The sequence below is a fragment of the Alligator mississippiensis genome, chromosome 5 (assembly GCF_030867095.1).
Source record: "Alligator mississippiensis isolate rAllMis1 chromosome 5, rAllMis1, whole genome shotgun sequence".
Taxonomy (NCBI): Eukaryota; Metazoa; Chordata; order Crocodylia; family Alligatoridae; genus Alligator; species Alligator mississippiensis.
In genome coordinates, this window is record NC_081828.1 from 157,998,434 (window position 1) to 158,013,949 (window position 15,516).

Sequence of the window (15,516 nt, forward strand, 5' to 3'; positions counted from 1 at the left end):
TTTCTTCATGACTTTCCATAATAGCTTTCATTATGAAACAACAATGTAACAGAATGGATGGTATTTAAACACCTACATTCTGATATCTTTCCTTCCTAGAAAATTCCATTTCACAAAAATATTTTCTGGGCATTCTTCATCAAATAGAATTTTTGAACAATCAAATGCTACCCTGAAGTTAAAATAAGGTACAATACTTTATGTCAAATAATTTCTACAAATACAAAATGCTTTCACCATACTTTGTATTAAAAGCACCCCCACTTCAAGTGAGTTCTTCTTGAAAGCATGAGTAGGAAGGAAATGACAGTTATAATATACTCTCATAGAGTGACAGCATTATGTTTTTGCCGTCTTTGACAGATAAAATGTTGACAATCACATTGTGAGGTTTATGGTGCATACTGTACTTTAACCATTGAAACAAAATTATTATAAAGGACCAGAGTATATATAGTCTAAGAGATGCCTGTTAAATCTCTTCACTGGTTCCAGTTTAGGTTCCATGTAACCCTAACTGCCAGTCCCAATTTCTGAATTGTTAACTATACAACCAAAGATTTATCTTTTTAACGCTGAAATGAATATAGCATTTCCAGAACTACAGAGGTGCCTCTGAGCTGCATTTTATTAGGCAATGATAAGCTCACAAATGTTAAAACACACACTTTCTCTGCGGTACTCAGATTCCATCTCTACCATTATAGTTTCACGATTCATGTTTCTCCTAAGATTCAGTACTTGTTCTACAAAATCCTGACAAACTATGCCAGAGAAAGTAAATTACAGCCAATTTCCCTCTTCCCTCTCTTGAAATTCTTAACTTAATTTTTGCCATAAAAAATGAGTTGAATTTTACTTCACTTACATTCAAATCAATATTTACCAACCAGGCCATTTCCCTTTTATTGTTAAAAATTCCATATAGATTCATTTTGAAAGACTAAAAGCAAGTTCTCTTGTTTCTTTGCAAAGTAACCTGGAGAAAATGAACACAAACCCTCCTTCAGGTTAAAGTATGTATCCCAACCCTAGCATTCAATTCAGCACTGCATGTCAGCAAATTCATGCATAATAAATATATTCCACGCATCTGCATTTTAATAGAGCACTCTCTCCAACTGAAAGTATTAAATTATTCAAAATCATTACAACTTAAAATAAATGGTCTTTCTACAGTCAAAGCATTACAACAAGTAGAAAAACATATAAAATACTCCGATCAAAACTTAACATGTGTAAACCTCAAACAGCTTCTCTTATATAATATCCACACACAGAGCATAATGTCAGCTATACAAAACTTTACCCATTTTAAAGTTTTGTGCATGTAGACAGGAATGTTTATGAATGAATGAATTTATTAATATGGCTCTCAAATTCTTGTGTCTGGCCATTATACCGTTATTAGCATTCCTGGCAAGCTACAAAAGTCAACTCCCACACACAATTCACAAAAGTAATCCCCACATTCAAGCAAATAAAAGTAATATGCTAAACCAAGGAACACTTTAACCTGTTTTATTATCCAAGTCCTAACAATATTTTACAACTGCTATTCAGAAAAATTCTCTATGTCCCTCAAATACTGTCTGCATTATTTTTCAGGAATAACTAAATTTTTTTTATGGAGTAAAAAGTCCTGATGGACTGACAGTCACAAGTCTTCCAAGACAAAGAACAATATTGAAGAGTATGATAAATTAGGATCTAAATACTCTATATTGCCCATCTGGGATGCACGCTCATACATAGATAATTTAATTAGGGATGTATGGTGAGTTGCATACTTCTTCTCAATCTGACAAGGTAAGGTTTTGTTTAAGTAGCTGGAAGTGTCTTTTATACAATTATCCATCTTGTGTGTCCACAACTGAGAAACTCTGTAATAAATAAAGTAAAATATTTGGATCTGAAAGAAAAAAAAATCTTCAGTCTGACAAATGGTTAAGAGTGGCTCCCATCCCTGCTTTTCCTGAATATGCCTAGAGACGGAAGTTATATACAAACCACTATGGCTAGGGACAGACATTGCACAAACTGGTTTAAGTTATTAGAAACTGGTTTAAACCTGTAACAGCAGATGTTGAGTGCACATAAACCAGTTTGAAAATGGCTGAAACCGGTTTGAGATAAACCTGGGTGAATGTAGTATCAGACTTAACTGATTTGGGTCAAACTGGTTTATGCAATGTCTGTCCCAGAGCCCTTGCAGGTTTAAGATAAATCATACTCCCCCACCATCCTGGCATGCTCTCTGGGTTGGGCTGGACTACCTGCTCCATAGCTAGGGTGGCCCATCCCCTCTGCTCCCTGGCTGGAGCTTGGCAGAGACTGCAAGCATCTGCCTGCCTTCCATGTCACCACACCCTGCTAAGCAGGGATTCCACCATTTCCTCTGCCTTACACAGACACACAGCATTAGCTAGCAGACCACATGCTGGCTATGGTCTGTGCTGTGGCAGACAGGACAAAGGCAGAATCAACAGGTAGCTGGTAATGTCCCTCTGTTTTCTTAATGGAATAATAAACACTGAGTTATGGGTGATGAACACCGTTATCAGTTCCCTGCTGGGCTGCTCCTGAGGTGGGGAAGGAAGGGAAACCCCTCCCTAATCAAAGCATGCTGTGAGGTGTGTCCACTGGCCAGGCCTCCCTCAAATCAGCACTGTAGAAGGGAAAGGAGAGCTGCTCTAGCACCCCCCAGCTTTTAACCTGAGCCACTGCAGGGATGTGCCTGCATTTTTTTTTTTTTTAAGTCCAGAGGGGTTGTTTGTTCAGTTACAAACTGGTTTAGCCTAGCAAGATTAGACTAACCTGCAAAGATTGAATCAATTCAGGCTCAAGCTTTTTGACTGTCTGTCCCTAACCTTTTATCAAGTAATCAAACTGGTTTAAACTTTTAACAGAAGTTCAGTGCACATAAACCAGTTTCAAAATGAGTGAAACTGGTTTAAGATAAATTTGGTTGAATATAGTATCAGACTTAACTGATTTGGGTCCAATTGGTTTATGAAACTTCTATCCCAGACCCTTTTCTAGTTCAAGTTAAGTCACAGTCCCCCAGCATCCCATCATGCTTTCTAGACCTGAGCTGGGCTGTCTCTTCCAGCAGAGAAGGGTTGTTTTTTGGTTTGTTTTTGGTTTTTTGGGGGGGGGGGAAGGGGGGATGTAAGGACTGTTTCCTCCCCCCCCCCCCCGGGCAAACCTTGGCTAGGGTCTGGGGCCAAAGAGGGGGAGTTAAACTTCATTTCCCCTGAGTACAGAGCTCTCCTGCCCTGCTAAAAACTTACTGCTGGCTGCCACTGTGAACTACATATCCCAGAAACACCTGGAAGCAGGAAGCAGCAATGAGCAACCCTGTAGAATCCTGCTGCTGTGGTTCTGGACTGCAAATCCCAGAGACCTCAGGGGCAGCAAGAAGAAGAAGTGAACACATAGGCCCATGCCGGTTATATGCCAGAGAGCCATGCCCTAGAGCCCCCCAGCTTCTGGCCTAAGCCACTGCAGGTGTGTGGCTGCATTTCCCGAATCAAAAGTGAATGTCTGTCCAGTTGTTTCTTAATCTCTGCAGTTTAGACTAACCTGAAAAGAGTGAATAAATTCAGCCTTGTGCTTTTTGACTGTCTGTACTTAGCCTGTGAGTTCAGGCGCTCAGGTTGTTTTTCACCTGTACAAACTATTCCAATTATCTAATGAACTCTTCCATGCTTTGTACTTAACTGCTATGGGGTAGAGATCTGTTAAACTAAAAAGACTTGGTCTCTGTCTCTCTGTCAATAACTTGCACTTGTACACTAAGAATTATGGCACTTTGCTTACAAAGCCAGTCCTAATGAGTTCAGTAGACAAAGTGACATGAATAAAGTAGGCGGGATCTGGCTCAACCATGAGAATTAGTTTCATAGGTGCTTTAAGTTTAATCTTGTTGTTTAGACTTGTTTTTAGAATTCATGTAATTATGCATGCCTCATTAGTCTGCTCCAAACCTAATTTATTTTTGACATTCTCCATGCTCTTACAGACAGAGTACCAAAATATATCCGTGCAAGTGATAAGGACTTTCATGACTTAGAGAGCACGCATGAGATAAAAGTGCATTTTAGAATAAGTTACTCTATTTTAACTGTTCGAATCTTAAACTATACTTAATTTTAGTCAAATTTATTACCGTTTCCCCTTTCAACTACCTGTATTTTTTTAAGGAAAAAAAATTACAAGAGTCATGGAACCTGGATGGAACAGAAGATGTGCATATATAGTATTAAGTATCATAACTTTTCTGAATAATTTTTAATATACTTTAATTCCTAGTATAGGAAAATCTTCTGACACTAATCTGCGTTTCATTTGAAAAATAGCTGTATTAAGACTCCATGAATGAAGTTCATGTATAGTTAAAAAGACAGGCTACTGAGACACTAAAATAATAAATGGGGGAAAAATGAAAAGGAAATGACCTCCCCCCACAAAATAAATAAGCTATTATGTGAAGAACAGAGACAGGATTTTAACTTTCTTTATCAAAGAAAAAGATATTGCTTTGAAGAAGTGGAGCAATTCCATTGCACAAATACTCTAGTTAGTAAGAATGGCATGTTAGGTCTCTAAAGAGGATTTAATATTCAAATTGCTGAAGGTACTGAGGAATGCAAGCTTGGATAATTTTTCATTAAACAATTATTATACCTTGGTAACATGTATAATTCTGAAAGCATTAAAATACAGTTTTTATGCCATATCAGTTTCTAACCTATAATCAATATGAACATATTTAAAGCCAATGTTTTTACTATTCAGAAAAGATTATGGTGGAAGTGATATTTCAGGTAATAGGAATTCAAGAAATATTCATTTCAGAAAGCCATAGTATGTACCAACTGCATCCAGCTCAGATATTTTTACTTGATTAGTAGTTCTCATTGGAGAACTCATTGCCCCAACTTCCTTCACCTGCCAATCTATTCCTGCATGTTTTAGTGCTGGGGTGGGAAAAATACAGCCTGCGGGCCAGATGCAGCCTGCCAAGCTGTTCTGTTCGGGCCACGGGGCCCCTAGAAACATTTTTAGAATTAATATTTATTTGCCTCTGGCTCCCATCAAAAGCTTAGAGAGCTGCATCCAGCTGGTAAGTCTGTCATGGTGGACAAGGAGAAGGGAGGAAAGGGGTCTGATCAAGGCCCCTGCAATGAGGGAGGGAGCAGGGCTGGGGCAGGTGCCGGAGGGAGCCATAGCTCGTCCAGGGACATGGGGGGGGACATTCCTGCCACTGCGTGCACTCCAGGAGGACACCGGGGGGGGGGAGGTGCCCCCAGATCTGCCCTGGGTGGGGCAGGCTGCAACTGCAGCTGCAGACTGGGGCCAGGACTACACCAGGCTCTTTCCAGTGGGGGCTGGGCCAGGCTGTGCCAGCACCATTGCTGCCCTCCCCAAGTGCAGCCTAGCCCCTACTGGGAAGAGCCTGGCACAGTCCCAGCCCCAGCCCACCCTGTGCAGATGTGGGGGCACACTCCTCCCCTCTTCCCCGCCCTCCTGAGGTGCATGCAGCAGTAGGAGCTGCTGTTCCATCCCACTCCCTGTCCTACCCCAACTGGGTAGCGCCTGCCCCAGCCCAGCCCCACTTCCCCCCTCACAGTGAGGGGCCTTGATCTCTTCCCCCTCCCCACCCCCTCCTTTCCACCACAGCAGAGTTACCAGCTGCATGCAGCATTTCAGGCTGTATCAGAAATTGGATCGCTACCAATATGCCTCCTTAAAAATCAGCTATCAGTATCTGCCCCAAAATTCTCTATTGGTGCTTGCCTACCAGAAACCACCAATCTGATCAGGATATTCTTGTTTATATATTTTTCTCTATACTACTCCAAAGGAAATATAGCTGAATCTGGCTCCATCTTGCACTGGGGGCTGGACTAAAAGACCTTCTGAGGTTCCAGCCCTACTTTTCTATGTTTCTATGACATACTGCTGTGAAAATGATGCATTAATTCCAGTAATCTCATAGTCTCTCTATATGGTTGAGGAAGGTGCACTTTATTATTATCAGTAGAACATTATGGCAGTATTATCTAGGATCACTTGAACAATTTTTTTCTAAATCTAAAACAAAAATAATCTTTTTCCAATCATACTGCAGTTAAATCAGCTGGAGCTCAGCTAATTGAGCCCAATATTGGAAGGTTCTCCTCTTTAGATATGTATATAGGATAACAAGGTTTCAACACTGAGGTCACTATTAAATTGGAGACAAAAAAATTGCCCCACAAAAGGGAAATCTATAATGCATTTCAATGAACAACTTAATGCTTAGGAATCAGCTCTACAGTGTTTTCTATCTGTGAGTTCAAGTAGCCCCCATGCAAGAGGGGTTACAAATTTATAACTGGATTCTGTCAAGTATCTCATCTATAGTTCCTCTTCTGAATTCAGCCAGAATTTCTGATCCTAGTAGATTCCTGCAGAAAGATTCCTGGGCAAGGGACTAGATGGGATAGATGAGAAAAGGTTATTTTCCAGTCAAATATTATGTGCATTAAGGATGATTTCTAAAGTCTGTCTATGGTTATGGAATGTAACAGTAGAAATAGGAATGGTTGAATTTCAAAAGGTGAAAGTTTGGGGTAAAACCAGAATGCAGTCCTGGTCCTGTGTGTCAAGCAGGAAGCCTAAAGTTCAAAGATGTCTCTTGTATGCTTTATCTGAATTCTTTTTGTTAGAAGATTGTTGGTAATAAGCAGGCATTTGGGTTTTCTATTCACCATGGAAAAATGTAGAACACCACAGATTTTTCCTCCTTTAAAGAGAAAAGCATGGGAAACAGCAGGTTTCCCCATGCAGGCTGGCAGAGTGTCCTTACCTGCAGAACCAGTGTCTGTCTCAGGGGTATGCGGGGAGTAGGTCATGGCTCTGCCCCACGCCCCAGCCCCATGCTGTTATGGCCTTGTGATCCCAGCCCTGCCCACCCAGCCCACTCTCAGATGCTGTTCCCTGCTAGCCCACAGCCCCATTGCAGCCACTTGGAGTTTTGGTGAGCTTTTGCAAGGATGGGTGGTGCTGACCTAGCCTGTGACACAGCTCATCAAATCTCCACCCTTGCAGCAAAAATTCGGGTCTGTATCTGTATCAGTGAGGCCATGTCATCTGGTCTGTGTAAGTAGGTCACCATGTGAACTCCAGATAACCTTACCCGGTTAAGAATGATGTAAGGCATCTGAGAAGGGTGTTGGGTGCAGATTTTGAGATGCGTGCAGAGCATGGGTAAGAGCCATGTGCACAACTAGTATAAAGGGTATGCATGTGCATGTTTGGTGTGTGTGTGGGTGATTGAGGTTTGCCTGAGGCATGACTGAGAAAAGGAAAGAAGCCAGCATGCTTGTTGGCACGAAGGACAGAGAAAGACATGGAAAGGCTGAGTGACAGATTAACTGTGTCAACTACAGGTTCCTGGTGCTGGGTCCAGTTGCTGTAGGTCCCAGGGGCCCTTACCCTGAGAGATATTTTGTTTGCCACCTGAGCACAAAGGGTTGGCTCCCAGGGCTCTTCCCTCTGGGTGTGTCTATCACGTAAAGTAGAGGCCCTCTGCTCTGATCTGCCCTCTAAGCATTGCCCTATCCTGTTCTCTTCTGGGTTGTTGGGGGTGTTCTCAGTGTGTGTCCAACAAAGACCAGAAGCCACTGCCTGAGGTGCAGTCATCTCTACGCCAACAACCAGAGTCAAACTGTATAAAGGTCCCCCGTCCCTTATAATAAAGTTTAATCCTCTTATTGCCATTGTTGTAATTAGATATTGTTGGGTAAGGATTTGTATGGCGTTGGTATTAAGATGAGTATAGGCATTGTAGGATTTGATAGGTAATTATTATTTATAGCGACTGTTAGGACTAAGTGGGTTCCTGTGTAGCTGTATGGCATATGATACTTACCTGTTTTTGCTAGTTTTATAATAAACCATTGATTAGTGTCGGTAACATCTTGGTGGGAGTCCTAATAAATCAAATCATAACTAATTACCAGGTGGATTGGGTGGTGATAGATATGCCCTGGTCCATCTGTTAACTATCTCAGGGCCAAAGACCACCTCCTCACTTGCTGCTGGACTGTAGGGGGAAGCTGCCCATTAAGTGACCTTAATTAATTAAGCACTGATTAAGTCCACACGTAACACCTTTAATGGCCCTCAGGGCCCAAATTTGTTGATCCCTGGATATGGACAAGGTGTATAGTCACTTTTTAGTGGGTGCAAACACAAAACTACATAAGACTTGAATTGTAAAACAAGTCCTCTTTTAAATTAAGACAAGTTATATAGAAGGGGAGTGCTGCTTCTTGTCTTAAAACCAAAAAAAACCATGGACGAGTAGGATTGTTAGTCCTGGTACATTTTATAAAATTACATTTGAGAAGTTATCCCTTCACTTTCTACAATACCTTAGTTCATTTGTTGCGTACTTTGCAACTTCTGCAACTATAGAAATGAGTCCTGTAGACCACAGCCTCCACTGATTTTTATTTATTTATTTATTTATTTATTTATTTCAGAGCAGGTCTGTTATGTAGTGAATGACAGAGGAATTCTTTAGAAAAAATAGTGGGTACGTCTGCATAAAAAATGCAGTGACATGCAAAGAGATGTGAGCTAGCTACGGTGCCAGAAACTGTACGACTGCATTAGCACAGCGCTCATTCTGTGTTCTCTTTCAGTTCTAATCTCTCCAGGTGGAGCCTGCACCAAGTTAGCTTTGCACAGCACTTTACTGTGCAGTTTAGATGCATTTAGTACATGTTCATATAATTGAAAACTGTAGTATAATACACATTCACAAAGGGTTTAAACTTAAATTCCATAGGTTTTCGTGGTATTTGTCTTGAAATACTCTGTCTGTTCATTCCTGGTCAGTGAGATTCAGTCACTGTAGTATAATGTGACAAGCACCACGATGTTCTAGCAACACGTGGTATATGTAACTCTTTGTGTAATGCTTTTCATGGCAGCTGAAGTGTTGTTAAAGTGTTTTTTGGCTAAATTTCAGTGCCAAGTTGAAGTAAATAACAACTGTTCAAACATTATTGTTGAAGATTTGTTTACATCATTTTGAAACATTCATTTTCAGGCACTAGAATTTTGAGAGGATAGCTTTTGGGAATAATTTTATAACTGGAGAAATAAGTGATCATTTAAAGAGAACTGGCTCTTCCCTGCAGTATCTTTGACCGTTACTCTATCTTTTAATAGGAGTAAACTTTAACACCCATGGAAGTAGTTAATATTAGTATCTTTTCCTAGGGGTACTATGACTAAGTACATAAATTTATTAATACATATATTCTACCCTGCAGTGCTCCTGCTTAACTGAAGAAATCCTTTTATTTGAAAATTTGTCTGACTTCACTCCAGCCACACAGTTGATCCAGTAAAAGACTAACACTCGTCTTTGAAAAAGACAGCCAATTCTGATGTGGTCACAAATGAAGATGCAAAAAAAGGTTAACAACAAAATTCTGATGCTTAAATCACAGTTGGAACCAAAGTCTTTTGATGCCTTAAATGATACCGAAAAACAGAATTATCATTTAACCTTCTATTTTAAAATTACTTGCAAACACATTTTTTTGTAAAATTTACTAAAATTCAGGATCAACCCTGTACCTAGTTGACAGAAACTAAACCAAAACTGAATGCTGAATGTATAATCTCTGCCTCCAAACTGTTCTGATAATCTCAAATGGGTGATATATCTGTCTGGTCCTCAATTATCAGTTAAGTCAATTCAAGTATATTGGACATTTTTAGGTCTTGCTCTGAGCAAGGAGTTTTTATAAGGACAGTGAAGACTAATTGACACTAGAGCAAATGAGAGGAAGAATGGTAAAATGGTGACAGAAATTAACTTCAGTTCAGGTTGCAGGCAAGTAAAGATTTGAGGGTTGTGAAACCTAGGGGTCATTTTCCTCGGAAAAGCTTTTGGCAAATGAGTAGGGGTCTACCAAACTTGAGGCAGCTTCTGGTCAATTTTGTGGACAGACTGCTGGGCTGGCACCCGCTTTCATAGATGTAGGGTCAGAAGGGACCTAAGTAGATCATCAAGTCTGACCCCCTGCCCTGGGCAGGAGAGAATACTGGGCTCATATGAAGGTAATGATCAAGCCTCCTCTTAAAGACCTCCAAGGTAGGAGCCAGCACCACTTCCCTTGGAAGTTGGTTCCAGATCCTAGCCACCCTGACTGTGAAGTAATGCCTTCTAATGTCCAGCCTGAACCTACTCTCAAACAACTTATGGCCGTTATTCCTTGTTACTCTGCAAGGTGCTCGGGGGAATAGGGTCTCTTCCATTCCCTGCTGGTCCCCCCAGTAAGTTTATAGATGGCCACCAGGTCCCCCCTCAGCCTTCTCTTGAGAAGGCTGAACAGGCTCAGATTGCATAGCCTCTCCTCATACAGTCCGCCCTGCTGTCCCCAGATCACATGAGTGGCCCTCCTCTGGACCCTCTTGATGCTGGCCACATCCCTCCTGAAGTGTGGTGCCCAGAACTGGATGCAGTACTTCAACTGTGGCCTAACCAGTGTCACATAGAAGGGAAGGATCACCTCCTTGGCCCTGCTTGTGATGTAGCTGTGGATACATGACCAGGTGCAGTTAGCCTTACTGATCGTGTCCTCACATTGGCAGCCCATGTTCATTTTGGAATCAATAATGACTCTAAGATCTCTTTCTGCCTCTGTGCTTTCGAGAAGGGAGTTCCCCAGCCTGTAGGTATGCTGCTGGTTCTTACTGCCTAAATGTAGTACCCTGCACTCGTCAGTACTGAATCCTATCCTAATCTCATTCACCCACCCCTGTAACCTGTCCAGGTCTAGCTGTATCCTGTGCCCACCTTGTCCCAAATCTTGGTGGCCTCAGCGAATTTGAACAGGGTGCTTTTCACCCCCTCATCCAAATAGCTAATAAAGAAATTGAACAGTGCGGGCCCAAGGACTGAGCCCTGGGGGACTCCACTGCCCACATCCCTCCAGGTTGAATATGACCTGTCCACCACCACTCTCTGGGTGTGGCCCCTCAGCCAATTTGCAATCCATCTGACTGTGTAGGCATCAATGCCACAGTCGCCTAGCTTTTTAATGAGAATGGGGTGGGAGAGTGTCAAAGGCCTTCCTGAAGTCCAGAAAGACTACATCCACTGTGATACCTGCATCCAATGATTTTATGACCTGATCGTAGAAGGCAATCAGGTTGGTCTGACAGGACCTGCCTAAAATGAACCCATACTGGTTGCCCCTAAGCATCATCCACCTTGCTGTTCCTTCACAGCTGTGCTCCTGGATGATTCTCTCAAAGAGCTTTCCCAGGATCGAAGTAAGACTAACGGGGCTATAGTTGCCTGGGTCCTCCCTTTTTTGAAAATGGGGACCACACTGGCCTTCTTCCAGTCTTCTGGCACCTGGCCAGAGCAACACAAGCACTTGTAAAGCCATGCCAGGGGCCCCACGATAACTCCTGCCAATTCCCTCAGAACCCTGGGGTGGAGAGCATCTGGACCTGCTGATTTGAACACATCCAGCCCCTCCAGAAGTTCCCTAACTCGGTCCTCCCTGACCCTAGGCCTGGCAGAGTCTGTCCTGAATCCTGGTGGGGGAGTCCTGGTCCCTGCACAAGAAAATGGAGGCAAAGAAATTGTTAAAAAGGTCTGCTTTTTCCTCTGGTGCAGCCACCAGATTGCCAAGCATATCCTGTAGGGGCCCCACGTTACCCAGTGCCTTCTTCATACTCCCTATGTATTTGAAAAAGGACTTTGTGTTGTCCTTGATCCTAGCCCTAGTTCTGTATCAGCCTTAGCTTTCCTAATAGCTCCCCTACAGACTCCAGCGATGGAGGTATACTCCTCTTTGGTGACAGCCCCTCCCTTCCACTGGGTATATGCCTCCTTTTTGGCTTTCAGGTGTTCCTGAATGTCTTTGGTGATCCAGGGGGGCTTTTGAGCACTCTGGAGACTAGCCAGAACCTGTGAGGGCAGGTTACGTGGCCCGGTGGAAGGGATGGGGCCACAGACAGGCAGGGAGCTGTGTGTAGGGAGTATGATGGGCAGACAAGTGGGGCTGGGATCTTGAGGTGATGATAGCACTGCCCAAATGTCCCCATAATGGGCGCTGGTTCTGCAGACAGAGGCATACAGAGAGCAGATTGTGGCCCTATGCTGTCACTACCCCAAGATACCAGCCCCAGCCCTATGCATTCCACTCCCAGATGCAGCTCCCTGCCTACGTGTGATCCTATCCTGTCTGCCTAGCCACACAGGTCCTGGCCAGTCTCCTTAGAGACCCCAGGATTGCTGGGTGGTGACAGCATAGGGCTGCAGCCTGGGGCAAAGCCCCACATGCCCCTGCCCATGGAACAGGGATGTGTGGCTTTGCCCTAGGCCCCAGACTCATTACTTTTATTTTTAGAGAGCATAGTGCAAAAATGTAATAAGACCAAAAGGCCGAGCCATAAATAAAAAATTAAATAAATAAATAAATAAATAAATAAAGCCAGTTCTTAAAAGATGCTTCCTGCATTTCAGTGTTTTCAGCATCAGACAAGCATGCATAGGGGCTTAGAACAGGAGATGAAAAGAGATATGTTTAACAAGCCATGCTTTTCCAGGAGATGCTAGCAGCTGAGCCTACTAGATCTGGCAATAACTTGTTCCAAGATGCAGTATAGACCAGCTTTGGTGCCAGTTACATGTAGAAAAGGAAGTATCATGATTAGCTGTGTTACCCTTATCAAAGCAGCCTTTTAAAAAGTTACATAGAAGGGAGCTGAACCTTGCAGATAATAATCATAAATGGAAACTGCTCCTCAGTGAAGCCAGTCCTCAGATTCTCCTATATTAGAGCTTAAAGGATCACTCTTGGAATAAGTATGGAAATAGAAGACTCTAAAGATTCACTTAATGAGAGAAAAAAGCAGCAGCAGTAATTTCATTAGATCTGCATGTTGTTTATGATCCCTTTACTCAAGCTTCTTGTCATGATGATGGCGCAAATTATTTGCTTAGGTCCAGTTTGCTGCCTTGATCAAATCCTGAAAATGAAAAGCTTGGAAGAGAAAATTTCTTTTCAGAATCTGCTGTAGAAGGAAAACAACGTACTAAAAAGATGAATCGCTTGCTCTTCCATTTCTTTAGAATAATATTGTTCCCCAAATAGAATTCTCTAATGCTGGGTCAGCTACTATTTTGCCTTGGCTCTTGACCCAATTGGGTTTGAATCTGTGTTCTGACGATGCATTGGAGAGCGTGTAGGTTATTCCTTGTTCAGCCAAGACAGGAAAAAAATTGAGATCTCAGCTATTCTCAGAGAACATTCATCATCAACCAGAGTAAGAATCGGATCCAAACATAGAGAGCTATCTTTCTAAGAGACTGCCTTCACGGTGAAGGCTTGCTTATGTCATCTTTTTATTTGGATCAGCTGCAATTTACATTAGTGTTAGATCCAACCCCTACACTACAAAAAGATTTAGTGACATCACATATTCTCCTATGAAAAAATAGGAGTCTCCTTAAACTTCACTCTTAAACTAACAAACTCTATAGTAAAATATGTTACGTTTATAATATTTGGTATTTTAGGTGCTCAGTGTTATGGCAAAGTATCAATACTGCTTATTGTTCTGTTCTCTACAAGGCACAAGATAATGCAATGTATGTCCAGGAAGGCAGATTAACTTTAGAAGTTATCCAGTTTCTTATTCATCCTGACACCAAACTCCCTTTTGCACCAAACTCCTAGCATGTTTTCTTCACACCAGACTCTCAGCAGTTGAAGCATCTGTGTAAATATCTAAAGATGATTCATTCTCCCTTTTTTTTAATTGCAGTCTTTTTCTATCTTTGAGAAATTAAGTTGTGTAATTTTTATTGATCCCCAAAGTTGCGAATTGCCAGCTATTGCGGCTACTTATCAATAGCTTAATTTCCAATAGTATGTTTTTCTTAAACTACTACCAGATAGACAAAACTTGTTAATACTAGGGGTGTACCGATAAAGATTTTTTGGGCTGATACTGGTGGTTGACTATTAATGAACCATGTCGGCCAATACTAATCCGATTGCCATTATGCAGTTCAGCAGCTTGGAGAGCAGCATCTGGCTGGTAAGCCCAAGTGGGAAAAGGGGTGGGGAGAGGGAAGGGGCATGGGGTGTGGCAGATTGAGGCCCCAGCAGTAAGGAAGGGAGTGGGGGCAGGGGAAGGCGCTGCTCAGCCGGGGTGAGGCACAGTATGGAGCTACAAGCAGCTCCTGCTCCTAGCACACCCTGGGGAGGCACAGAGGGGCATGTGCCCACCAGATCTGTGCACAGGGTGAGGGCAGGTGCCCACTGCAAGCTGGGGCCAGGAGCAGTGCTGGGCTCTTCTCAGCTGACGGTTGGGCTGGGGCTGCAAACAGGGCTGTAGCTGGGAAGGGATGCAGTCACTCCAGAATTCACCATAGCTCTCTCCCCAAACACCCCTTCCAGTACTGCCACCACCTGCCCTGAACACAGCCCTGGCCCAGCTCCCCACCAAGAAAAGCCCGGGCCACTCCCCATCCCCAGTGGCAGCCCACCCTCACCCTGCACACAGATCCAGGGGGAACATGCCCCTCCACGCCTTCCCCAGGTTGCACCAGTGCTGGGAGCCCCCTCACCCCACTGTACTCCCTGGACGAACCACTCTCAGCTCCATCCCATGCCCTGCCCCAGCTGGGCAGTGCCTGTGTCTGCCCCAGCCCCACTCCCTCACTCACCGCAGGGGCCTTGATCTGCCTCCCCCCCACCTCTTTTCCCCCCCCCCAACAGACTTAACAGCCAGACGCTGCTTTCCAAGTTGCCAGGCTGCATGCATGTACACAGCATTTATCAGCAACGTTATTGGCCACATGAGCCAAAAAAAGCCGATTGCTGATAATGTCAATTTTGTTTTTAAATAGGTGCCGATATGCCATTTTGCCTCCATATTTCTAAGCAGGGGCTGGGACAACTCCCCCACTAGGATTATGGACAGGCTCAGGGGACACGACGCCATGCCTAGGGTCAGGGACAATCTAGTTCGGGAACTTTTGGAGGGGCTGAACATGTTTAAATCAGCAGGTCCGGATGCTCTATATCTGAGGGTACTGAGGGAATTGGAGGTCATAGTAGGGCCCCTGGCACAGCTGCATGAGCACTCGTGGGGCTCTGGCCAGGTCCCAGAGGACTGGAAAGGGGCCAGTGTGGTCCCCATTTACAAGAAGGGGAGAAAGGAGGACCTGAGTAACTATAGACCAGTCTCACCTCGGTCCTTGGGAAGACCTTTGAGAAAATTATAAAGGAACACATCTGCGGGGGCCCAGCATGGGAGGTAATGCTCAGGGGCAACTAACGCAGGTTCACTGCAGGCAGATCCTGCCCAACTAACCTTCTTTTCTTTTATGACCAGGTCACCAAGTCCTTGGATGCGGGCACTGAGGTGGATATCATCTACCTGGACTTCAAGAAAGCCCTTGACACTGTTAATCAC

General features: G+C 43.5%; 1 protein-coding gene across 6 annotated transcripts in view; it reads right to left on the minus strand.

Annotated features, from left to right (window-relative positions):
* PALS2 (protein associated with LIN7 2, MAGUK p55 family member) overlaps positions 1-15,516 on the minus strand; it is a 108,313-nt gene that overhangs the window by 58,663 nt on the left and 34,134 nt on the right. The window lies entirely within an intron of this gene.